This window comes from Gorilla gorilla, chromosome 21, assembly GCF_029281585.2.
Source record: "Gorilla gorilla gorilla isolate KB3781 chromosome 21, NHGRI_mGorGor1-v2.1_pri, whole genome shotgun sequence".
NCBI lineage: Eukaryota > Metazoa > Chordata > Mammalia > Primates > Hominidae > Gorilla > Gorilla gorilla.
Window position 1 is genome coordinate 27,696,843 of NC_073245.2, and position 24,252 is coordinate 27,721,094.

At 50.9% G+C, this 24,252-nt stretch overlaps 1 protein-coding gene across 3 annotated transcripts in view; it reads left to right on the top strand.

Annotated features, from left to right (window-relative positions):
- Positions 1-379: 379 nt before the first annotated feature.
- Positions 380-24,252, top strand: part of BANF2 (BANF family member 2) — a 39,258-nt gene continuing 15,385 nt past the window's right edge. The window contains exons 1-2 of one of the 3 annotated variants that reach the window (XM_019016847.4): positions 380-495; positions 19,720-19,853. The gene's annotated coding sequence lies outside the window, so the exon portion shown is untranslated. The remainder of the gene's footprint in view (positions 496-19,719; positions 19,854-24,252) is intronic. The other 2 variants (XM_004061842.4, XM_063702084.1) reach the window with 2 other exon arrangements.

Below are 24,252 nucleotides of genomic sequence, written 5' to 3' on the forward strand. Positions count from 1 at the left end.
TCAAGTCCATCACAGAAGATGTGCAAGGAGCTGGGGGTATCCACGGAAGTCACTTTGTACAGGAAAACTGTGTGAAGGATGGACTTGGTTTAACTGAATTGACGCAGGCCAGGTGAGAACAGGAACCATGGCAGCAAGTGGCAGCAGGTGGATTCATAAGCAGTCTTCCAGGCTGATGTTTTCTGTACAGCAGACATCCCTCACTCTTTCCCAGCAACCCCAGCTGAGAACAGCACCCAGACAGGCTGATTTCTTCTGGAGAGGCCTGAGGCTCTTGCTCCTGCCCTGCCCTGTGCCCTGATGCCAGCAGCCACTGCAGCCCTTTTTGTGCTCACCCCCGACCTGTGGTGTGACATCACAATGTAGTCCATTCAGGATCTTGAGACTGATTTGCCCCATGGGCCTAAGACATAAGCTGAACCTCTGGCCTGCAGTTCCAGATCCAAGGTGACTGAGACAAACTGCCGGCTACCACTGGCTTATCAGGAGCACCTGGTGAGTATTCAGAACTTTCCCAAGCAGCATGGAAGGAGATACAGCCAACAGCTGGCTGTCTTAGCACTTTAAGTTCTCATTCTCACACAGGTTTAGATGGGCCAAACCGGTGGACAGGAGTTCACCAGGTAAGCCCCAAACTCTTCCTAGGAAAGCTGACTCACCTGATGCACACACCCCTTCCCAGCCTCTTCCTGCTGTGTCACCATCTGCGGGAGGTGGTACTCTAGTCTCCCCTAAGACTCGGCTTGCCACCTGCACCAGCTCCCTGGGCAAAGGTCACCTGTGTTCTTAATAGAGCAGAGAGGCCAGGCTTTCAGATGGCAAATTCACTAGAGCATCACTTCTAGCCCTAATTGAGGTCAGGGACAGCCATTGGCCAAATGACACACCACATAGGATGAGCAGAGGTAGCTGACACAGCCACCTCCCGTCCAAAATGTGTACGACGGTCCTTCCTTTCTGTAACAGGCCTTCCTGCTTTGGCTGTTTTTAAATCTACCTCCTGGTGACCTTCTGGTATATCAAATCACTTCCTTTCCTTTTGGGACAGTAAGAGAGCTTTAGGATGGTGACGGGAAATAAGGAGATGGATTAGAACACCAGGAAAGTGGGCAAAATCTAAGGTAGGGGGGACGGGGACAGAGGCCAAAGCCATCTCTCAAAGAGGATGCTGGCTCTTTCCATATGGGCCACCTGCACTCGGTTGAGGGTGGTTTGAGACCCAAGGCCTTCTACGACAAACAGTGGGGACCCGTTCTGGGCCCCAGGAGGCACAGCCGCCTTCCCTACCATGGCCCATTCGTGTTTTCCCACAGTCTGTCTACAGTCCATTCACCATCTGTGAGTGCCAACACGTCCACACAGCTGCAGCTGCGTCCCTTCTCCCACAAAGGAGTGGGTTCTATAGGGACCCCATGATTTTGAGAAGGCTCCTGGCTCTCCTTGACTGTGTAATGTAGAAAGGGAGGTGGTGGGGGGTGGATCAGAGAAATATTTTACCCTTAGGCTTTGCCATCCCTCCTTAGTTTTATATGTGATGGGCTGAAGCCAACCTCTGCTTCACACACAAATCCAAGACGCCAATGGTTCACCAAGCATGCTAAGAACATTTTAGCCCATGTTAGGCCCCACTGGAAAAGGAAAAAAGACAGTAGAGGGGCCGGCGCTAGAGCAACCTGTGGTCCCAGTCCTGCAGCAGGTTTAATTTGGAGAGGAGAAAGGGAGCAAACGCTGAGCCTCCCGTGCCAGACCCACCAGCTATGTTATTGCTCTTAATTCTGACCTCTGTGAAGCAGGCGTTCTCAGGTTCATTCTACAGACACAGAAACTGAAGACTGTTCTGTGCTGGTGCCACGTCTAAAGAGGGTCATTAACCTGGAGCATGCATTCACTCTCTATCGACTATCCCCAACATTAGAGCTCTCTGAAAAGAGAATGGGCTGCTTTGCAAGGCAGCAAGAGTGTGCAGGCCACGGCTCTTCCGCCAGCATGGAAGGGAACGGGATTCTTGTGATCAGCTGGGAGCTGGACCAAAAGATCTTTAAAGGCTGTTTCCAAATCCAAGATTGTAGGATTCTGGGTCTTAGCACTTTGCCCACCCTCTGTGATTGAACTCAGGTGGGTCACGCCTTAAGGGCGGCTGCAAACTTTCTGTTAGGCAAGGAGAACTGGGAAGAACCATAGAGATCAGCTACGGGCCCCAGGTAGGAAAGAGGAACCCAGGCTGGTTGAGGGAGTTTTCCAAGGCTCCAGAGCCAATTTGCAGAGTTAACCTGCGTTGACTGAACAAATGGAGGAGCCAGTTCTGAGTGCTGATCAAACGTTCCCATGCCCATCTCTCTCATTCACCTGGTTCTTTCCTATCAAGATTATGATTCAGCCACCATTTACAAAATGCCTGCTGCATGCCAAGTGTGTTTCCAGAGATTATTCCACCTACTCCTCCCCAGCTCCATGAGGTGGGTGTCATCGGCCCCGTTTCTCAGATGAGCATGGTTAGGTAACCACCCCAGAGGATCAGGTACTTGTGGAGATGTCATAAATACTAAATGACGAAGCAGGTCTTTCTAACCCCAAGGAAAACTTATGTCTCCATCTGCCGCCTCCCAGCTTGTGTGAGGAAGCAGGGTCTCCTTTCTTAGCCTTTCACTAAGACAAACTGCCATCGATGTGCCAAGTTCCACAGTGCCTATTTCCAGCTCCTCTTGGATGTTGCCCTGATGGATGCTGAACTCCCTGTGGGCCCGCCTGTTTCACTGGCCCGGCCCCTCACTCTGATGGGGCAAGATGGAGCGATGTCTATACACAGACAGATGTTATGCACCAAGGAAGAAAATCTGCTAATCGAAAGCAGCTTCAGCTAATTGTGGCACTCTCCCTTCTGCGTGGTGCCCTGAAATAGTAGCCATGCTCTGTTCTTTTTTCACATCAGGGAGCCCCAACTGGCAACTTAAATGAGGTTGCAAAGAAGTCAGTTACACAGACCTCTGCTGCCAGTTTCCATGGATGAGGCCTTGCTGATGCTCCTTGGATAGGACCCGTGTGCAACTGTTTGTGGACTTGGCTTCTTGCTGTGGATAATTTGGACTCACTGTTGGGCTGGAAAAGCCTCATTTAACCCTGGGGAAAACTGGAACCTCCAGAAATTTAATGGAATACTAAGCCCAAGAACACATGGTCTGACCTTGAACCCTGGTTCTGATCTGCTTCTGAGTTATTCTATAGCCATCTCAGCCAACAGAACCGTCACGGGAATATTCTGTCTCTGTGTTGTCTCATATGATAGCCACTAGGCACACAGGGCCACTGGGCACTTGGGATGTGGCCAGTGGGACTGAGGCGCTGCGCTTGTTGTTTAAATGGAAGCTTAGATTACATAGCCGTGGGTGGCTGGTGGCCGGTGTGCTAGACGCTGCTGCTCTGGCCCCTGCTGACTTTTGTGACTTCATCTCTGATCTCATTCCCCTCTCCTGGCTTTCCTTTTCCCTCTGCCTTCACTCCCAGACCTCCTGTGCTTTTTGATTTTTGCATTTGCTGTTCTCTCTGCCGGCATCACTTTTTCCTCTGATCATTTTATGGTTTGCCCCTGTTCAACAGGAGGGCCTCAGATCAAGTGTGTGTCTTCAGAAAGATCTTCCCTATTCTACCTAATTGTGTCCCCAGCCCCACTCGAATTGCTCCTTATCTCTCTGAAGTTACGTTTGTGTGTTTTCTTGTCTACTGCCCTCTCCCTGGATAAAAATCCCAGTTTCACCAGAGCAGGGATGCGGTCTGCCCTCTCCCACTCCATCTCTGTGCCTGGAACAGCGCCTGAGAGGCAGAAAGTGCTCAGTATGGTGCTCACAGTGTGTGAACATTCTGCAGGACAGCCCCCTCCTTCAGTGAGGAGGAAAGGCGGTCATGGCCCCAGTAACTTCTGCTGTGTGACAAAATAACATGAGCATAGCAGCCTAGAACAGCAAAGATTCGTATTTCTTCCAATTCTCTGGGTCTGGAATGTGAGCAGGACTCAGTTCCACATTGTGTCATTGAGGGTCACTCAGCTGGGGGCTAGGCTGGACAGGGTGGCCCAAGAAGGCCTCACTCACACAGCTGGGACTTTTGGGCTCTCCAAGAAACATCTCTATGTGGTTTGTCTGGGTTTTCTTACAGCATGGAGGTCTCAGGGCAAGTAGGCTGACTTTTTTTTTTTTTTGAGACAGTGTCTTGCTCTGTTGCACAGGCTGGAGTGCAGTGGTGTGATCTTGGCTCACTGCAACCTCTGCCTCCCAATCCTGGGTTCAAGCGATTCTCCTGCCTCAGCCTCCTGAGTAGCTGGGATTGCAGGTGCCTGCCACAGTGCCCAGCTAATTTTTGTGTTTTTAGTAGAGATGGGATTTCACCATGTTGGCCAGGCTGATCTCAAACTCCTGACCTCAGGCCTCTGCCTCGGCCTCACAAAGTGCTGGGATTACAGGTGTGAGCCACTGTACCCAGCTGGCTTCTGAGAGAGGAAGCAGAGGCTGCCAGGCCCAGAACTGGCAGCACCATTTTTTATCACCTTCTACCGGGCTAACTAAGCCATAAGGCAAGAGCCCAGACAAAAGGGGAGGGGAAACTGTCCACTTCCTGGTGGGTCGGCAGGATGTTCATACCAGCAGGAAGGGGTCTATGGACACGCTACACAGTCACTTCAACAGTGCTGTGGTGGTGCTTCTCAACTCTGATCATGCACATGGGCCATCTGGGGTCTGGTTAAGATGCAGATTTAGTAGGTCTGGAGTGGAGCCTGAGATTCTGCATTCCTAACAAACTCCGAGAGACGTCAAAGCTGCAGGCCCACAGGCTGCACGTGGAGCAGCAAAGCTGTATTAGAATGCATCCTATCAGGACTGAGCCTATGCTTAGGTTTGACATCGCAGGGCCCTCAATTCCACTTCTAGAGTGGACAGCACTTCTTTGGGTTAAGCATTACCCACTGTTGCTGAGGTCTACATGATCGGTCCCTTCTTCCCAGGCATCTGGGCTTGTGCCCACATAGGGTAACTGTCCCATCCTACCTCCCAAGCACTTCTCACGCATTGCTTTACCAGCCTTTAAGGCCCCTTCCTTCTTTAACATTTAATTATCACTGTGTCCCTCGTAAAATTGGTGGAATGGGGCTCTTTCAGTTAGGATTAGAAACTAAACTCAAACTAGTTAAAAGGCAAAGGATTGATTGCAGCACGTATGGCTTTAGGACTGGCTGTATCTAGGCCCTCAAATGATGTTGTCAAGAAACTACTTGTCACCATCTCCAGTTCTGCATTGCCAGGATCGCTCTGACAGGATCCCCCACAAGTGGAAGAAGAGACGAACACTCACTTAGCAACCCCAGCAAGAAGGGGGCACCACTTCTTGCCTAATCTTTCTGGCAAAAGTGCCAGGATTCTGTCTGGCTGGCCCAGCTGAGGTCGCGTGTCCACAATGATGCAGTCACTGTGGCCAGGAGGATGTGTTACCTCATTGGCCAGGCCTGGTCATGTGTGTTGTTACCTCACTGGCCAGGCCTGGTCATGTGTGTTGTTACCTCACTGGCCAGGCCTGGTCATGTGTGTTGTTACCTCACTGGCCAGGCCTGGTCATGTGTGTTGTTACCTCACTGGCCAGGCCTGGTCATGTGTGTTGTTACCTCACTGGCCAGGCCTGGTCATGTGTGTTGTTACCTCACTGGCCAGGCCTGGTCATGTGTGTTGTTACCTCACTGGCCAGGCCTGGTCATGTGTGTTGTTACCTCACTGGCCAGGCCTGGTCATGTGTGTTGTTACCTCACTGGCCAGGCCTGGTCATGTGTGTTGTTACCTCATTGGCCAGGCCTGGTCATGTGTGTGTCCCTGGAGCCAAGTGGGAGACTGGCCCCACCCAAGCCACATTGGATGAAAGCAGGAAGAGGTGATTCTCCATGTAAAATTGGAGAGAAGGGAGAGCAGTTAGAAAGCTAAAAAACTGTCCCAATTGATCATGAGAACAGGTGTTGGAGTCCTTGTGTGATGGCTGAGAAAACAGAGGGCAGGAGCCTCATAAATTCCAGAGGGCCCACAGCTAACCAGGCCTCCCAATCCCTAGCACAGACTCAGGGGCTGTCGAATTAAAGATCTTTAGCACCAGAGGAATCTTGAAAATTAACCAACGCATGTTCCACAGAACGCTGGTTCAAGGGAAGCTAACTGATGTTACTTAAAAGGCTGTCTGGTCTAGGAAAGGTAAAAGATAATGGGCTAGGCCAGGTCAGTAGTTCCCTTGCTTTACAGGACTTTTCTTTTTTTTTTTTTTTTATTGATCATTCTTGGGTGTTTCTCGCAGAGGGGGATTTGGTAGGGTTACAGGACAATAGTGGAGGGAAGGTCAGCAGATAAGCAAGTGAACAAAGTTCTCTGGTTTCCCTAGGCAGAGGACCCTGCGGCCTTCCGCAGTGTTTGTGTCCCTGGGTACTTGAGATTAGGGAGTGGTGATGGCTCTTAACGAGCATGCTGCCTTCAAGCATCTGTTTAACAAAGCACATCTTGCACCGCCCTTAATCCATTCAACCCTGAGTGGATACAGCACATGTTTCAGAGAGCACAGGGTTGGGGGTAGGGTCACAGATCAACAGGATCCCAAGGCAGAAGAATTTTTTCTTAGTACAGAACAAAATGAAAAGTCTCCCATGTCCACCTCTTTCCACACAGACACGGCAACCATCCGATCTCTCAATCCTTTCCCCACCTTTCCCCCCTTTCCATTCCACGAAACCGCCATTGTCATCATGACCCGCTCTCAATGAGCTGTTGGGTACACCTCCAAGCCGGGGTGGTGGCCGGGCAGAGGGGCTCCTCACTTCCCAGTAGGGGCGGCCGGGCAGAGGTGCCCCTCACCTCCCGGACGGGGTGGCTGGCCGGGCAGGGGGCTGACCCCCCCCACCTCCCTCCTGGTCGGGGCGGCTGGCCGGGCAGAGGGGCTCCTCACTTCCCAGTAGGGGCGGCCGGGCAGAGGCGCCCCTCACCTCCCGGATGGGGCGGCTGGCCAGGCGGGGGGCCGAACCCCCACCTCCCTCCCGGACAGGGCGGCAGGCTGGGCAGTGGGCTGACCCCCCCACCTCCCTCCCGGACGGGGCGGCTGGCCAGGCGGGGGGCTGACCCCCCACCTCCCTCCCGGACAGGGTGGCAGGCTGGGCGGTGGGCTGACCCCCCCACCTCCCTCCCGGACGGGGCGGCTGGCCGGGCGGGGGGGGCTCCTCACTTCCCAGTAGAGGCGGCCGGGCAGAGGTGCCCCTCACCTCCCGGACGGGGCGGCTGGCCAGGCGGGGGGTTGACCCCCCCACCTCCCTTCCGGACGGGGTGGCTGGCCGGGCGGGGGGCTGACCCCCCCACCTCCCTCCCGGACAGAGCGGCTGGCCGGGCAGAGGGGCTCCTCACTTCCCAGTAGGGGCGGCCGGGCAGAGGCGCCCCTCACCTCTCGGACCGGGTGGCCGGCCAGGCGGGGGGCCGAACCCCCACCTCCCTCCCGGACAGGGCGGCAGGCTGGGCGGTGGGCTAACCCCCCCACCTCCCTCCCGGACGGGGCGGCTGGCCGGGCGGGGGACTGACCCCCCCCCCACCTCCCTCCTGGACGGGTTGGCTGGCCGGGCGGGGGGCTGACCCCCCCACCTCCCTCCCGGACAGGGTGGCAGGCTGGGCGGTGGGCTGACCCCTCCACCTCCCTCCCGGACGGGGCGGCTGGCCGGGCTGAGGGGCTCCTCACTTCCCAGTAGGGGCGGCCGGGCAGAGGCGCCCCTCACCTCTCGGACCGGGTGGCCGGCCAGGCGGGGGGCCGAACCCCCACCTCCCTCCTGGACAGGGCGGCAGGCTGGGCGGTGGGCTAACCCCCCCACCTCCCTTCCGGATGGGGCGGCTCGCCGGGCGGGGGGCTGGCCCCCCCACCTCCCTCCTGGACGGGGCGGCTGGCCGGGCGGGGGACTGACCCCCCCCCACCTCCCTCCTGGACGGGTTGGCTGGCCGGGCGGGGGGCTGACCCCCCCACCTCCCTCCCGGACGGAGCGGCTGGCCGGGCAGAGGGGCTCCTCACTTCCCAGTAGGGGTGGCCGGGCAGAGGCGCCCCTCACCTCCCGGACAGGGTGGCTGGCCGGGCGGGGGGCTGATCCCTCCACCTCCCTCCCGGACGGGGTGGCTGGCCGGGTGGGGGGCTGACCCCCCCACCTCCCTCCCGGACGAGGTGGCTGCCGGGCGGAGACGCTCCTCACTTCCCAGACGGGGTGGCTGCTGGGCGGAGGGGCTCCTCACTTCTCGGGCGGGGCGGCTGCCGGGCGGAGGGGCTCCTCACTTCTCAGACGGGGCGGTTGCCAGGCAGAGGGTCTCCTCACTTCTCAGACGGGGCGGCCGGGCAGAGACGCTCCTCACATCCCGGACTGGGCGGCAGGGCAGAGGTGCTCCCCACATCTCAGACGATGGGCGGCCGGGCAGAGAGGCTCCTCACTTCCCAGATGTGATGGCGGCTGGGAAGAGGCGCTCCTTGTTTCCTAGATGGAATGGCGGCCGGGCAGAGACGCTCCTCACTTTCCAGACTGGGCAGCCAGGCAGAGGGGCTCCTCACATCCCGGACGATGGGCGGCCAGGCGGACACGCTCCTCACTTCCCAGACGGGGCGGCAGCCGGGCAGAGGCTGCAATCTCGGCACTTTGGGAGGCCAAGGCAGGCGGCTGGGAGGTGGTTGTAGCGGGCCAAGATCACGCCACTGCACTCCAGCCTGGGCACCATTGAGCACTGAGTTAACCAGACTCTGTCTGCAATCCCGGCACCTCGGGAGGCCGAGGCTGGCAGATCACTCGCGGTTAGGAGCTGGAGACCAGCCCGGCCAACACAGCGAAACCCCGTCTCCACCAAAAAAATACGAAAACCAGTCAGGCGGGGCGGTGCGTGCCTGCAATCGCAGGCACTCGGCAGGCTGAGGCAGGAGAATCAGGCAGGGAGGTTGCAGTGAGCTGAGATGGCAGCAGTACCGTCCAGCTTCGGCTCGGCATCAGAGGGAGACCGTGGAAAGAGGGGAGAGGGAGAGGGAGAGGGAGAGGGAGAGGGAGAGGGAGAGGGAGAGGGAGAGGGAGAGGGAGAGGGAGAGGGAGAGGGAGAGGGAGAGGGAGAGGGAGAGGGAGAGGGAGAGGGAGAGGGAGAGGGAGAGGGAGAGGGAGAGGGAGAGGGAGAGGGAGAGGGAGAGGGAGAGGGAGAGGGAGAGGGAGAGGGAGAGGGAGAGGGAGAGGGAGAGGGAGAGGGAGAGGGAGAGGGAGAGGGAGAGGGAGAGGGAGAGGGAGAGGGAGAGGGAGAGGGCTTTACAGGACTTTTCAAAGCCGTAAATAGGCTGGTGTACATTGTGAATCCCTGAGAATGGGGGGAGGCCCAGGGACTATTGTTTGGAAGATTAGTAACCTAACTCTGTTCCTCCCCATTTTATAGATGAAGCAACTAAGGCCAAGAGGGGAAAGTGATTTGGGCAAGGTTATGCAACTAGTTCATGCTGGGATTACCCCAGATGCTATGTTGAGACATACTTCATGCTGTGCAGAAGCATCTCTTTGTACCTCAGGGTAGCCCTGTCCTCCTGGTTGTGTTCCTGCTGTCTGGAGTCTGTGTGTTTTCCCTTCTCCCACATATCCCTGCAGAAGGGTTTGTGGGCTTCTATGGCACTGCTCCTGTGAGGGCCCATGGGCACCCAAAGTGCCCAACCCCTGCCTGGGACATGCCCCTCACTGCTGCATGCCTGAGGGAACTATTGAGAGGTGCAGAAAACCACATGGGTCTGTACTTAGGAAAACGCAGCCACCCAACTGGCAAGGTGACGGCATAGATGAGGTTGAAGGGGCTTGAAGGTTGGCCAAATCCGGAGAGTCAGCACAGACAGACACCAAGTGTGCCAGGCTGAAGGGTGAAGGGAAAGGAAGGTTCCTAGAGCCAAGTACACACTTTAAATCCAGGGAGAGATTGTGGGTCAGGGCTGGGGTGTGCTGAAGTGAGGGTGATTGTTATAGCAACATTACCTTTGAGACCCTCATTCATCTGGGCACTTCATATGAGCTCATTCTAAGCCACTCAGTGACCCGGCTTGGGGATTATCATGACCCATATAGATCAAGAAGAAAAAAGTAGCTGTTGGTTAGTTGGCTGAACTCACAGGTATGAGCTTAACACGAAGGATTCAAGCTCTGGCTCTTCTCTTCGCCAAGTATATGATCTTGGGCATGTTACTAAACTGTCTAAGCCCCCATTTCCTCATCTGGCAAATGGGGCTCAGATATGTTCCTACATCATAGTTTTGTTGTGAGGATTAAATAAGATGTCTGTGAATTAGCAAGACACCTAGCCCATCCGTAGTAGGGGATCCTTAAGTGATGGCAGGAATGGAGAGGTAGGAACAGATCCACCAAGTAAAGGGTAAAGCCAAGATCAAACACAGGTCCAGCCAGCTGTGGCTCCTTCTGCCTCTTCACTGCCACTAAGAGAGGGGTAGCATTCAATGAGCAGATGGCAGTGGCTCAGAGTGCAGATCAGTGCAAAGGTCTTTCTCATCTTCTCTGCAAAGAAGGAGGGATGGCATATGTGTATCTTTGGTCATTTCCAGGTGACTCTATCCAAAGTCCATGCAGGCAAGTAGACGCTGTGAGCAGGATGGAATATACAGATCCAAACCTCTAGAGCAGAGCCAGGGCCAGGCATGACTTGATCAACATCTAAATGCCACCAACACCCAAGGGCCACACAGAGGGAAGAGACCGGGGACCACATCTTGGCACTTTCAGATGTGTTTGCAAGCACTGGAAATCAAAGCTTCACCAGGGATGCTTTAAAGATGAAAATCCCAGCTGGGCGCAGTGGCTCACACCTGTAATCCCAGCACTTTGGGAGGCCAAGGCAGGCAGATCACGAGGTCAGGAGATTGAGACCATCCTGGCTAACACAGTGAAACCCCATGTCTACTAAAAAACAAGAAATACAAAAAATTAACAGGGCATGGTGGCAGGCGCAGTCCCAGCTACTGAGGCTGAGGCAGGAGAATGGCGTGAACCCAGGAGGTGGAGCTTGCAGTGAACCGAGATCGCACCACTGCACTCTGGCCTGGGGGACATAGCAAGACTCTGTCTCAAAAAAAAAAAAAAAAAATGAAAATCCCAGTAGGGATTTAAGGGAAGATGCTGGGAGTAGCATGTGGCCCCCGAGTAGGAAGATGGAAGTACAGCAGAGGCAAGAATGGCAGTCACTGTTTGTAGATATTTTTCACAGGGAAGGTCAGAACATGTCCCAGGGAAACCATGTCCAAGGTTCAAGATGAGAATGACCTGACCCAATATATATATACTTTTCTTTTGAGATGGAGTTTTGCTCTTATTGCCCAGGCTGGAGTGCAATGGCACAATCTCAGCTCATTGCCACATCCACCTCCTGGGTTTAAGTGATTCTCCTGCCTCAGCTTCCCAAGTAGCTGGGATTACAGGCATGTGCCACCACACCCGGCTAATTTTTTTGTATTTAGTAGAGAGGAAGTTTCACCATGTTGCTCAGGCTGGTCTCGAACTTCTGACCTCAGATGATCCACCCACCTTGGCCTCCCAAAGTGCTGGGATTACAGGCGTGTGCCACTGCACCCAGCCCCAGCCAAGATTGTTTTTTAAGAATCAAAACTTGACTACAGGCTGGACACGGTGTCTCACGCCTGTAATTCTAGCATTTTGGGAGGCCAAGGCAGGTGGATCACTTGAGGTCAGGAGTTTGAGACCAGCCTGGCCAACATGGTGAAACCCTGTCTCTGCTAAAAATACAAAAACAAACAAACAAACAAACAAAAAAGAATTAGCCAGGTGTTGCAGTGCATGCCTGTAATCCCAGCTACTTGGGAGGCTGAGACAGAAGAATCACTTGAACCCAGGATGCAGAGGTTGTGGTGAGCTGAGATCATGCCACTGCATTCTAGCCTAGGTGACAAAGTGATATGTCTCGAAAAAAAACAAAAACAAACAGAAAAAACCTGAGATCCCTGATCCACAAAAGCCTGAAATATGATGTCAAATTGTATTTATATGTGCAAGGGGGCATTTTTCTTGAAGGAAGGTCCATAGCAGGAGAGGCAAACTGTGGCATGGCTTTGTTTTGTTGGGTCCATACAGCATTATGAATATTTGAATGATTTCCCAACATTTAAAAATTGGGTACTAGTACATAGAAATCTAGATGTTGGGCTTCTCTTGAAAAGACTCAGAAGAGCCAGTCACATGGGACCCACATTCCAGAAAGGGGTGGCCTCCTTTCGACGGGGTCTGGGACCTCAGTCAGCTACACAGTCCATAGCACTTTTATGACCTCCTCAGTGGATGTCTAATGTTGGTCCTCTTTTATCAGCGCCCTTGCACTGTTTTCTTCACTGCTTTATTTTTTAAATTTGCCTTGTCCCTCTGGCTTTTTCATTTGCAACCCGTGATTTGAACTTTTAATAGATGCTCAAAGGGTGGCTGATTTTAAGAAGATCATTGAAACCGAGATCTTTTTTCCAGCTTAAACTCTTTCCCAACAATCCAGTGTTGAAACTGACCCTTAGTAGAGGCAGAACACCACCCTTCCCAGGCCCAGAAACAGATTCTTTTCCTCCTAAGGAATGCGTGTATGTTGTTTGTCCAAGCGCATGTTTACAAATGGCAAGCTTATCTTCTGATGTTATAAAACACCAAAAGCTATTTAGAAATTACTGAAACTCCTATCTATAGTCTCTGCAAGATACTGCTCAGGTGATAATGCAATCAATGAAAGCAATGACAATCTGGGAAATCCTTTCTTTATAACCTTGAGAATGTGGCTTTGAATGGAGACAAATCAAACAGATAGAACTCTTGCTCAGGCCCCTTTTCTGAAGCCAGAGCCAACAAGCCTAGTGATTTTCTTTTGAAAGGGTCTTAAGTAGGTCTTTGCATTTGGGAAGATCAGGCAAGTCACTTAGAGCCGATTTCTGAACTGAGACTCACAGATGCACATACTCACACCCTCCTATCCGGAGACATGTGGACCTGGAGGGCTGGAGGAACTCAGATGCCTTGGTCCTTAGGAGGATCCAGAACCACCGCGCTGAGGCCTAGCAGGCAAGGGCAGGACACACAAAATGTGAGAGCGGAGGAATGAAGGAAAATTAAATCTTGGGCGAGGCATTCTGTCCAGCAAAGAACAGGAGGTGAATACATGGCACGTGGGCCTTCGATATCCTATGAGTGGAATGAAGGCAATGCTTAAAACACTGCACCACTGCACAGCTCCACCTGTACACAAGATGCCCCTTTGTTTTGGGGCAGCCAACTGTTGCATCTCCTGTTTATATGTGCACCCAAGCAGAGGAAGTCAGTCCAAAGCTAGAAGGAGAGAAAATGATTGCCCAGAAGCTCAATGGAAGCCTTGCTTAATATCTCAGTGGTTGAGAATACAGATATTAGGCTGAGGCCCACTCAGTTTGAGGCCTGGCAATGCCATAGGTCAGTTAATTTATCTTATCTGTGAAATGGGATAATCATAGAAGCTATCTCATCCCAAGGGCAGGTGGGTGGATGAAATGAGATGATCTTGGTGCGGAGCTTAGCACGGTGCCTTGGTAAGCCTGGATAAGCATGAGCTGCTCTCTTAGGTGGGTTTCCCAGTTGCTGACCTGATCATCTAATTGCAGTGCAAGTAGTTGACATGGAAAGGGTTCCTGGTCCCATGAGGAAGGGAGTGAGGATGTGAGACCGGGAAGGGAAGGTGGCCTTGAGCAGTTACTGCCATGAGCACTGGGGGCTCCCTCCCACTGGGGATGTCTGGATATCACCTAATGTGGGACAGGCCCCAGAGCTGTGCCACCTGAGGGGTGTGGGGCTGGATACTTACCCACCTACTCACATCCTGGCTGAGGGCTGCTCCCAAGGTGTCTCGTCCCCAGCCCTGTCCACTTGCAGGGCGAAGAGCCACCATGGAAACTGTGAGCCCTGGGGGGGACATGGGCAGGGCAGGGACAGCATCTGCTAAAACTGTCCTTGTTGTTCTGACTCCTGTCCTGGAGAGGGAAGAGCTGGTCTTTGGAACCACCCAGACCTCAGCCTGTAGCTCATCACTGCCTTTTACTAGATAGGTGGCCCCCTTTGCCTCTTTGGGCCTCCATTTTCACATCTCTTAAAATAGGAACAATTCTCTAATGTTGCAGAATTCATTTTGAGGACTATGTGTGACAATGGCCATACAGAGGCAGGCACGTAGTAGGCGCTCAGCCACCATGAGCCCCCTTACTCGCCAGCTCAATTCGGTTCCATTTCTCCCGCTTGCCTGTGATCCGTATTCTGTTTCTAGTCCCGGGGTGAGCCCAGGCTGGCACCAGACCTTCTTTCCATGTGAGCAGGGACAAGCTGACATCCAGACTAGTGCTTGCCTCCAAGGTGACTTCTGAGTGACAGGCTGCTGCAGTGATCTCCCAAGCCGTGTATTATCATCTTGTTTCCCCTTTAGCTTCGAGCCTCGTCAGTCTGTGGCTTTCATCAGATCCAGAGAGGGTAGAATAACTGGCCGGCCTAACGGCGGCTGAGCCAGGAGTGGAATCCCAGCAGGAAGAACTTTGGACCCTTGCAGCTCCCGCGGCAGCCCAGGGCTGGGTGTGTGGGCAGATCTGGGGGCTTCTGCTGAGTCAGACTGTGTGGGAGTGTTGGGGCAGGGGCGGGGGCGCTGCCAGATGAAATCAGGATGCCCAGTGAAATTTACATTTCAGATAAACAAGAAAAAGCCCCTTCTGTATAAGTACAGTCTGTGAAATACTTGGGCCATACTTATACTAAAAAGTTATGTTGTGTTTATCTGAAATTCAAATTTCACTGGGCATCTGACATTTTTATTACCTAAATCTGGCAACCCTACTCTGGTGGGAACGGAGAACAAACCTCCTGGGAGGTCTGGGTTAGAGACGAGCACAGCAATCCTCCTGCAAGCAAAGGCCAGTGTGGAGCCACTGCCTGCCCCCAGATGGCCTCCCCCGGGGCCCCCCTCCAGGGCCTGTAAAGCCCTCATGAGAGTCACTTTTGCCTGAAGACATTGTTCAACTGCACAGTGGAGTCAGTTACAGATTCACTCTCACCACACTTACCCGTATAAAGAAAATACGATTCTTTATTCTTAGACACCTCCACACAATGTGGTAAGAACAGAGTAGCTGCAAATTGTGTATGTGTTGGGTGGGGTTCCCTGGAAGCAGAGCCTGAGAGCCGGGTTCTGGTGCCCCTGACCTGGTGAAGGAAGCAGGAGAGGGCAGGGGAGGAGCTGAGAGGTGTGCACCAGGGGCACTCAGCTTCTACCTGACCCCCTGGGGGGCTCTGGAGCCGGAATGGTACCAGGGAGTTGGCTCCACCTTGAGACAAGGGGGTTAGGGTTTTGTGCTTCCACATCCGCAAGCCATTAGTTGCTCTTAGGCAGAGGCCTGGGCCTTGCAACCTCCCAGGTGTCTCCAGGTGTAGCAGCTTCCACGGCAGAGGTGACAGTCCAGAGAAAGCCACAACCACTCATCGAGGTTCCCTGCAACACTTGTAGCAGCTGGGTGCACCAGCTGGTCAAGGAGACCTGCGCATGGCACCAATGGCACCTACTACTCTCTGTCTCCTTGCAATGGAATAGTCAGATTCTCTCCAGGCCGTGTTAGAGAGTCCCTGTTGGGAGCTGCGGTCTCCTTAGGGACTGCTCTGCCCCTCCTCCTTCCTTCCTAAAGAGTGATGGCTGCCAGGTGTGTGTGGAGACAGGTGCTGACTGTGTCTTCAAGGCAGTGGGGAGAGGGGACTTTGAATACCCATGGAATCTGCAGGATGATGGCCTGAGCCTGTGGCAGTGTGGCTGCTGGAATCTGCTCCTTGCCATGGAGGGGTGACCAGTCCCTTTTTGTCTTTTAGGGCTATCTTAGTTTCCACTGCTGCAGCCTGTGGCCTGGACATTTGCCCATGGTTATGAGGTCCCCATGCATGGGACTTCTTCCTCCTGACTCCAGGCTTCAGTTCACCCATCAGGCCTTAAAGCATCTTCTGCCCTATCTTGCCCTGAACTTTTTGCTGCAAAAAGCCAAGGGCACTGCCTCAAGCTTATCTTCCCAGCCACTGTTTACTGCTGCTACACTGTTGCCCAAGACACTTCAGAAGTGACCGTTGTTGTCACGTCCTGCCAAGTCCTGGAAGGCAAGCCACCAAGTCCCATGCACCATTCCCACAGCCCGACAACCTTCCTGACTCTACCCACTGGAATCTAAAGAGTCTGCCCACTTCTGGATGTTTGTTCAGGTAGGGAAGTTCAAGCCCCATGCCCATGAACGTTCATCTTTCTTTTCTCTTCCACCTTCCCTGGGAGGGTAGTGCGGATAATGAGGTGAGCCTTCTTCCTCTTTCTAGAATCCACGGGGCAGAGAAGGTAGATTCTCCCTTCCTGTCTTCTGGGGAAATTCCTTCTCCCTCCCGAGACAACATTGCTTTCCCCTTCTCTGTGGGGTAATAATGGCAGAGAGAGGTGGGATCAGAATGCTCTACTCATAAGAGGGTGTATATTGAGAGGTTTAGAAATATGTTACAGTGCCCCTATGTTTATAGCAGCATTAGTAACAGTGGCCAGATGGTGGAAGCAACCCAGGTTCCCATGATGGATGAATGGAGGAGCAAAATGTGGTGTATACAGTGGAATGTTGTTTAGTCTTAGAAAGAGGAAAAATCCTGGCCGGGCACGGTGGCTCATGCCTGTAATCCTAATATTTTGGGAGATCAAGGAGGGAGGATTGCTTGAGGCCAGGAGTTCAAGACCAGCCTGGGCAACTTAGGGAGACCCCCCTGATCTCTACAAAAAAATTAAAAAATTAGCTGAGCATGGTGGTACACATCTGTAGTCCCAGCTACTAGGGAGGCTGAGGCAGGAGGATGGAGGATCATTTGACCCCGGAGTTCAAGGCTGCAGTGAGCTATGATTGCACTCCGGCCTGGTGACGAGCAAGACTCCATTTTAAAAAGAAAGAATGAGAGAGAGAGATCCTGTTGCATGGATGCACCTTGAGGACATCAAGCTGAGTAAAATAGGCCAGTCACCAAAAGACAACCCCTGTGTGATTCTACTTCCATGAGGCATCTAAAGTAGTCAGCTTCATAAAGACAGAAAGTGGAATGGTGTTTGTCAGGGGCTATGAGGAGGGGGAAATGGGGAGTTGTTTATTGGATATGAGAATGTTCTGAAGATTGACCGAACAACGTGAATACATTGAACACTACTGCACCGTACACTTGCAGATGACTAAGATAGTCCAGGCGCAGTGGCTTATGGCTGTAATAATCCCAGCACTTTGGAAGGCAGAGGCAGGAGGATTGCTTGAGGCCAGGAGTTTGACACCAGCCTGGGCAACATAGCAAGACCTCATCTTTACAAAAATATTAAAAAATTACCTGGGTGTGGTGGCTCGTGCCTGTAGTCCCAGCTACTCACCAGGCTGAAGCAAGAGGATTGCTTGAACCTGGGAGTTCGAGACTGCAGTGAGCTATAATCAGGCCACTGCACTCCAGCCTGGGTGACAGAGTGAGACTCCATCTCAAAAATAAAAAATAAATAAATAAATAAATAAATAAATGTTAAGATGGTAAAAATTTAAGTTGTGTATTTTACCACAATTAAGAATAAAAAGTGGTCTGGGCACAGTGGCTCATGGCTGTAATCCCAGCACTTTGGGAGGTTGAGGCAGGCAGATCACCTGCAGTCAGGAGTTCAAGACCAGCCTGGCCAACATGGTGAAACCCCGTCTCTACTAAAAATACAAAAATTAGCCAGGCATGGTGACAGGTGCCTATAATCCTAGCTACTTGGCAGGCTTAGTTAGGTACAAGAACCTGGGAGGCAGAGATTGTAGTGAGCCGAGATTGTACCACTGCACTCCAGCAGCCTGGGCGACAGAGTGAGGCTCTGTCAAAAAAAAAAAAAAAAGAAAGAAAGAAAGAAAAAGAAGAATAAAAGGTGAAAAAAATACATCTATTACAAATGCAGATATCTCATCCATGGAGGGTGAACTAATGTGCTTGTCCATTCTTTATATGACTTATTCTATTTCATCAGCTCCTGATCCTTTGCAGATAACAGGACCCCAAAGGAAAGGGAATATTTGCATGAAGGAAAAATGCAACCAGAAATAGTCCTGGCTAGAACCACTATCAGACAAGTATGTCCAGCCTAGATGGAATTTTATAGACAAGGGACAATTCTATTCACAAAGGTTGGGAGACAGAGTCATGGGACAAGGAAGGTGGAGGCTGCACAAGCTGGGAGACAAGCTGGCTTCTTCATGGATCGTTGCAGTTTGCCTTGGCTGCAGGCATGGTGATCTTAGCACACATCCATGAAACCTTACTTAGAATTGCTGGGGCCAGAAGTTCTAGGGAATTCAAAAATTTTTTTAAAAAAAATGGGCAACGTGATGCCTCTTTTGTATATTACAGAACATTCCTAGTGGAGCCTGGCTCAGCACCCTGTAAACCCATTAATATTCCTGTGGTGGAGTGTATAAATATTCACACTAACTGGGATAATAAAGACTATAAATAGCCTCATGTCAGTTCAGGCCAGCATTTGCTGCCAAGTAAGTCTTCCCGCCCTGTGCCCCAAAAAGAATTTCTGGATTTCAGAGCCATTTGGATATGAAAATGGTAGCTTAGGGATTGTGGACCTGTATGAATTTTATACCATCTAGAGACTGTAAATGAACAGAGACAAAACACAGGAAGGAACCAGAAGGATGAGGTCAGTGAATTTAACGCTGATCTTATAAATAAGAAATGGAGGTGACAGGCCCAATGAAGCTCTGCTGGTCATTGGTGGAGCTAAGGTCAGACAAGGATCTCCTACCCTCAGCCCAGCTCCTCCAGCAGGAGTTAACAGGAACCTCCAGACCCAGAGTCCATGAAGCTGAGCCGCCACCTCCTTCCTAGTTCCCTGAAAAGGTGAGCCCTGCCTTTGGGAACGCCTCCTTATGGCTAGTACACGGTGTGTGGTGTGCCCTGCCGTGGGCTGGTTCTGTTTTCTCTGGGAGAGGTATCTGCAGAAGATGTCGTCCTGAGGGTTCATGCACTTAGCTCAAGGCCTTGCATACAGATGGCACTCAGTGAATGTCTGAGGAACTGTTGAATGTATTTGGTTATTCATCACCTGTAGACCCATCAAGATAAGGATGTATACTCAAAGGGCCATATGTAAGACAGCCAACAAGGAGCAGAGAAAGAAAAGATCTTGTTCCCCATTGCAGAATCGGAGCTAACGGCAAGGAAGGCAAATATTACTTTATTTTTGAACAACGAGCATTAGTGGTTATTAGAAAGTGATTTCTTTCATTCCTGATGCCTAAGCCATGGGCCTGACCCCGCCCCAGCACTCTAGGTGGAATGGGGAGGCCTTTGTGCCCAGCACAGTGCTCGGTACACAAAGGGTGTGCCACAAACACTTGTTGGATGAGTGAGTGAGTGAATGAGTATTAGGGGTCATCAGTTAGAACTCTGTTATAAAAGGCACAATCCTAACTTAAACTGAAGTAAGCAAAAATGCCTATTTTGTTTATTTTTGCCTGACATAATTGAAAAGTCCAAGGGTAGGCGCCTTCAGGCATGTCTAAACCCAGGCCTGCAAATGATTATTGGGGAATCTGTCTCTTCCCTTCTCTCAGAGCTGCTTTCCTCCACCCTGGCTTCTTTCTCAGGGGAGCTCTCCACAAGTGTGGTGACCATGACCACGGCAGGCTCAGTTCCCACCCGCCGAGCAGCCCTCACAGAAAGTGACTCATGTGGCCCAAGAAGGTGAGGGGTGGTCACTTGCCTGCCCCAGGATACTGTGGTGAGTGTGGTACACCCTGAAAAGTAGTTCCTGAGTGGACTGTACAAAATGGAGCCCTGTGGAAGCTCTTGAGGCCATGAGCTTCCATCCAAAATGGAGGCATTTCTCCCTCCAGCGTATGAGTGCAGCCTGACAGGGTCTCCTCAGACCCTTCCTTAACAGCCTAGGTGGGAGAGGACTCCTCAGAGTCCGACCTTCAGTGTTATAGGAAGGTTACCCCCCTTCTTTTCTTTTCCTTTTTTTTCTTTTTTGAGATAGGGTCTCCCCCAGGCTGGAGTGCAGTGGTACGACCACGGCTCACTGCAGCCTTGACCTCCCCAGGCCCAAGCAATTCTCCCACCTCAGCTGCCCAAGTATCTGGGACCACAGGTGTGTGCCACCATGCCTGGCTAATTTTTGTAAAGACAAGGTTGTGGCATGTTGCCCAGGCTCACCCGTCTTTCCTTTCTATTTTTTTTTAAAGAAAGAGACAGGTCAGGAGCAGTGGCTCACACCTGTAATCCCAGCACTTTGGAAGGCTGAGGAGGGTGGATCACTTGACCTCAGGAGGTCAAGGCCAGCCTGGGCAACATGGTGAAACCCCGAGCCAGGTGGTGCAGCATGCATCTGTGGTCCCAGCTACTCGGGAGGCTGAGGCGGGAGAATCTCTTGAGCCCATCAGGTGGAGGTTGCAGTGAGCCCAAGATTGTGCCACTGCACTTCAGCTTGAGCGACAGAGCAAGACCCCATCTCAAAAAAAAAAAAAAAAAAAAAAAAGAAAGAAAAAAGAAAAAGAAAAGAGAGATGGTGTCTCACTCTGTTGCCCAGGCTGGTCTTGAACTCCTGGGCTCAAGTGATCATCCTCCTGCCTTGGCCTCCCAAATTGTTGGGATTACAGGAGTGAGTGATGGCACCAGGCCAGCCACCCTCATTTTCATTCTTTCTCTATGAAACACTGGTCATTTGAAGGGAGAAACTGCAACTCTGGGGAGTGTGGGTAGAGGTACAGGGAGCCAGGAAGTAGCATTGACAGTATTCCCTCAGATTCTGAGGGGTGAGCATCCGAGCTCCCTTGGCTTGACTCCATCAGTGCAGAGGTCCCATCATCCTCTCACTGTAGACCAAAGGCACAGCAGGCATCCAAGGAACAACCCTGGGGTCATTCTCACCCTCATGCTCTCCCTGCTGCTTGGTGCTACAAGACTGGAGTGTTCTCAGGGCATAGGGGTGGATGCTCTGTTTTCCTATAAATCTGCTTGGTTTGGGAGATACTTATATTCCATATCTGTGAGGTGTTAACTATGTAATAAAGTAGCTTTTAATAAAGGATGTCAGTGCTTTGAATATACGAATCTACATTTTAAAATAAAAGTAGAAACAGAAAATGAAGGCACCGAGCAAAAAAAGCAAATTTAACTACAAAGTGAAAGAGCTATTCATCTAGGCTAGTTTCCCTATACGGTCATTAGGGTTAGCTCAGAGCTTCCTAGTAGGCCAAGTAAAAAAGGAAACAAGATCTTTACAAATTCTTTCCATCATAAAGGTAGAAATATACCAATTTTGAAAGGCATACTTTTTTCTTGGCATTAAGTTCCAAAAGAAATATATCATGTGGGATAATTTATAAAACAAAATGTGAGCAGCAACAGTCTCAACCATGTTCCCACAGATGCAGATTCCCCTGCCCAACCCCTGTAATATACCTTGCGACTACCCTCTATAATAGATGAGGGAAAAACACTAATTTTAAGTATTAACATCCCACTTCCCTGGTGTAGGCAATATCACATGTGTCTAAATATAAAGCAAACATGGAAAATAAGATAATCTCACAGTTTCTCAGCAAGAAAACTCCAAAAATGCTTTTTGGCCACTTGAATATATAAACTTTTAGGGATATAGATAAAATAGTCTTACAGGTACCATTTGATTTCATAATTTAATTACACACAATTGAAATAATATATTACATAAAATAATATTTAGAAATGTTCAGGTAGCAATCTGTTAATGGCAAAATAATACATGAAAATGTTGCACTTTTCCCATTGACCTTTTGCAAAAACAATGGTATTCTAATGGGAGTCACTTTTTGTGTTGTAGAGGTTTTTGTTTGTTTGTTTGTTTTTGTTTTGTTTTTGAGATGGAGTCTCGCTCTGTTGCCCAGGCTGAAGTGCGATGGCGAGATCTCAGCTCACTGCAACCTCTGCCTGCCAGGTTCAAGCAGTTCTCCTGCCTCAGCCTCCTGAGTAGCTGGGATTACAGGCGCCCACCACCATGCCTGGCTAATTTTTGTAGAGACAGGGCTGCTGACCTCAGGTGATCCACCCGCCTCAGCCTCCCGAAGCGCTGGGATTACAGGCATGAGCTACCACGCCCAGCCTGCATTGTAGAATTTTTAGAGAATAACAAGTTCACTTCCAGCCAATGGTGGAAGAGATGTCCCTTTTTGAATCCATGTATAGTGTCCCCACTGGAAATTGTATCCCAAGCCCCAAATAGCCATTTGTATGGCATTGGAGCAGTTCCCCATCCTCACCCCATTTATCTGATAGAGGGGACATATTTGTGATCACCTCCTTATGAAGACCTGTCATACAGCTTTTAAAAATAACCTTAAAGGATGTCAAACATTTGCAACTGGGAGGTCATTCCTTTGGGAATTGAGATTAAATTCTACTGATTCCTTTATTCCTTATTTAAAAAGGTGATGCTCTAAGCATCTAAAACCAGAATTGTTTTTGGTCATTCCCTGCCGATGTGTCCTCCCCAAACAGGACTTTGTGGTTCAAAATACAGTAGGGTCATTGACAGAACACCCTGTAATACAAGGACGTTTACAGGGCAGGATTATGTTGAGGCATCTGCTTAGTTCTGTTGTATGATGGCCAAGTGCTTAAGCTGTCCATAATGGACCCAATGCTGCAGCTCGCCCGGGGTTACAAGAGGGAAGCCTTAGAAGAGGGGCGCTCCCCTGGAAGATGGAGAGCTGGTGTGCTTTGCCAGGTGCATGGTTGTTGTTGTTGTTGTTGTTCTGTTTTGTTTTGTTTTTTGAGATGGAGTTTCACTCTTGTCACCCAGGCTGGAGTGCAATGGCTTGATCTCGGCTCACTGCAACCTCCACCTCCCGAGTTCAAGTGAGTCTCCCGTCTCAGCCTTCCGAGTAGCTGGAATTACTGGTGCCTGCCCCCATGCCCAGCTAATTTTTTTTTTATATATATTTTTAGTAGAGACGGGGTTTCACCATGTTGGCCAGGCTGATCTCGAACTCCTGACTTCAGGTGATCTGCCTGCCTCAGCCTCCCAAAGTGCTGGGATTATAGGTGTGAGCCACCACACCTGGGCCAGGTGCATCGTCTTGAACAGGTCATTTACCTTCTTGGGCCTTGGTTTTCTTATGGGAGAAATTAGGGGTTTAGGCTAGATTAGAGAAGGATCTCGGGGAGCCCAACGAGGGCATGGGGATGGCATCATGTGTTGGGGGGCTCTAGTGTCCTCTTCTCATTCCCAAGTCAACAGAGAGTAATTCTGCTTTGATCTATTTTATATAAAAGAATTCCAGGTAAAATTTCCTTTGAAGTAAAGATCCCTTTTTTTTAATTAAAAAAAAAAAAAAAAAAAGAGGAGCAGCTTGTTATTCAGGTCTGTCTGCTCTGAAGTTCTCTGACTTCAAAGCCACTGGGGTCATAGTTGTCTTCCTATTGATGGCTAATGAGGACATGATGCGCCTGGTGATTTGGGGGTAGACGCTGCCTGGGAGCTGCGAGCATGCGCCATATGGCAGCACAGACGCTGCAGATCCCCCCGCAAAGGCCCATTTAGCTGGAACTCCATCATCCCAGCAAATCTGCTTGGAATTTTATCAGATAGAAGCAAAGGACAAGACGTGGTTCTCCAATTTTGCAACATACTTGAGTCACTTGGGGAGTTTTTAAAACTTCTATGTCCAGGACATACCCTATGCTAATGAAATCAAACTCTGGAGGTGGGATCCAAGCATCAGTAATTTGTAACTCGCCCCATGTGAGGCCTAATGTGCTGTCAAGTTTAAGAATAAGTGCCACTGGTACAGCCGCTTGGAAAACAGTATGGCAATTCCTCAAAAAATTAAAAATAGAATTACCATATGATCCAGCAATTTCACTTCTGGGTATATACCCAAAAGAATTGAACGCACGTTCTCAAAGAGATATTTGTGTACCCATGTTCGTAGCAGTATTATTCACAATAGCCATAAGGTGGGAGCATCCCAAACGTCTATCAATAGATGAAGAATAAACAAAATGTGTTGTGTACATACAATAGAATATAGTTCAGCCTTAAAGAGGCAGGATATTCCAAGACATGCTGCAGCACAGATGAACCTTGATAACATTATGCTAAGTGAAATAAGCCAGACAGAAAAGGACAGATATTATAT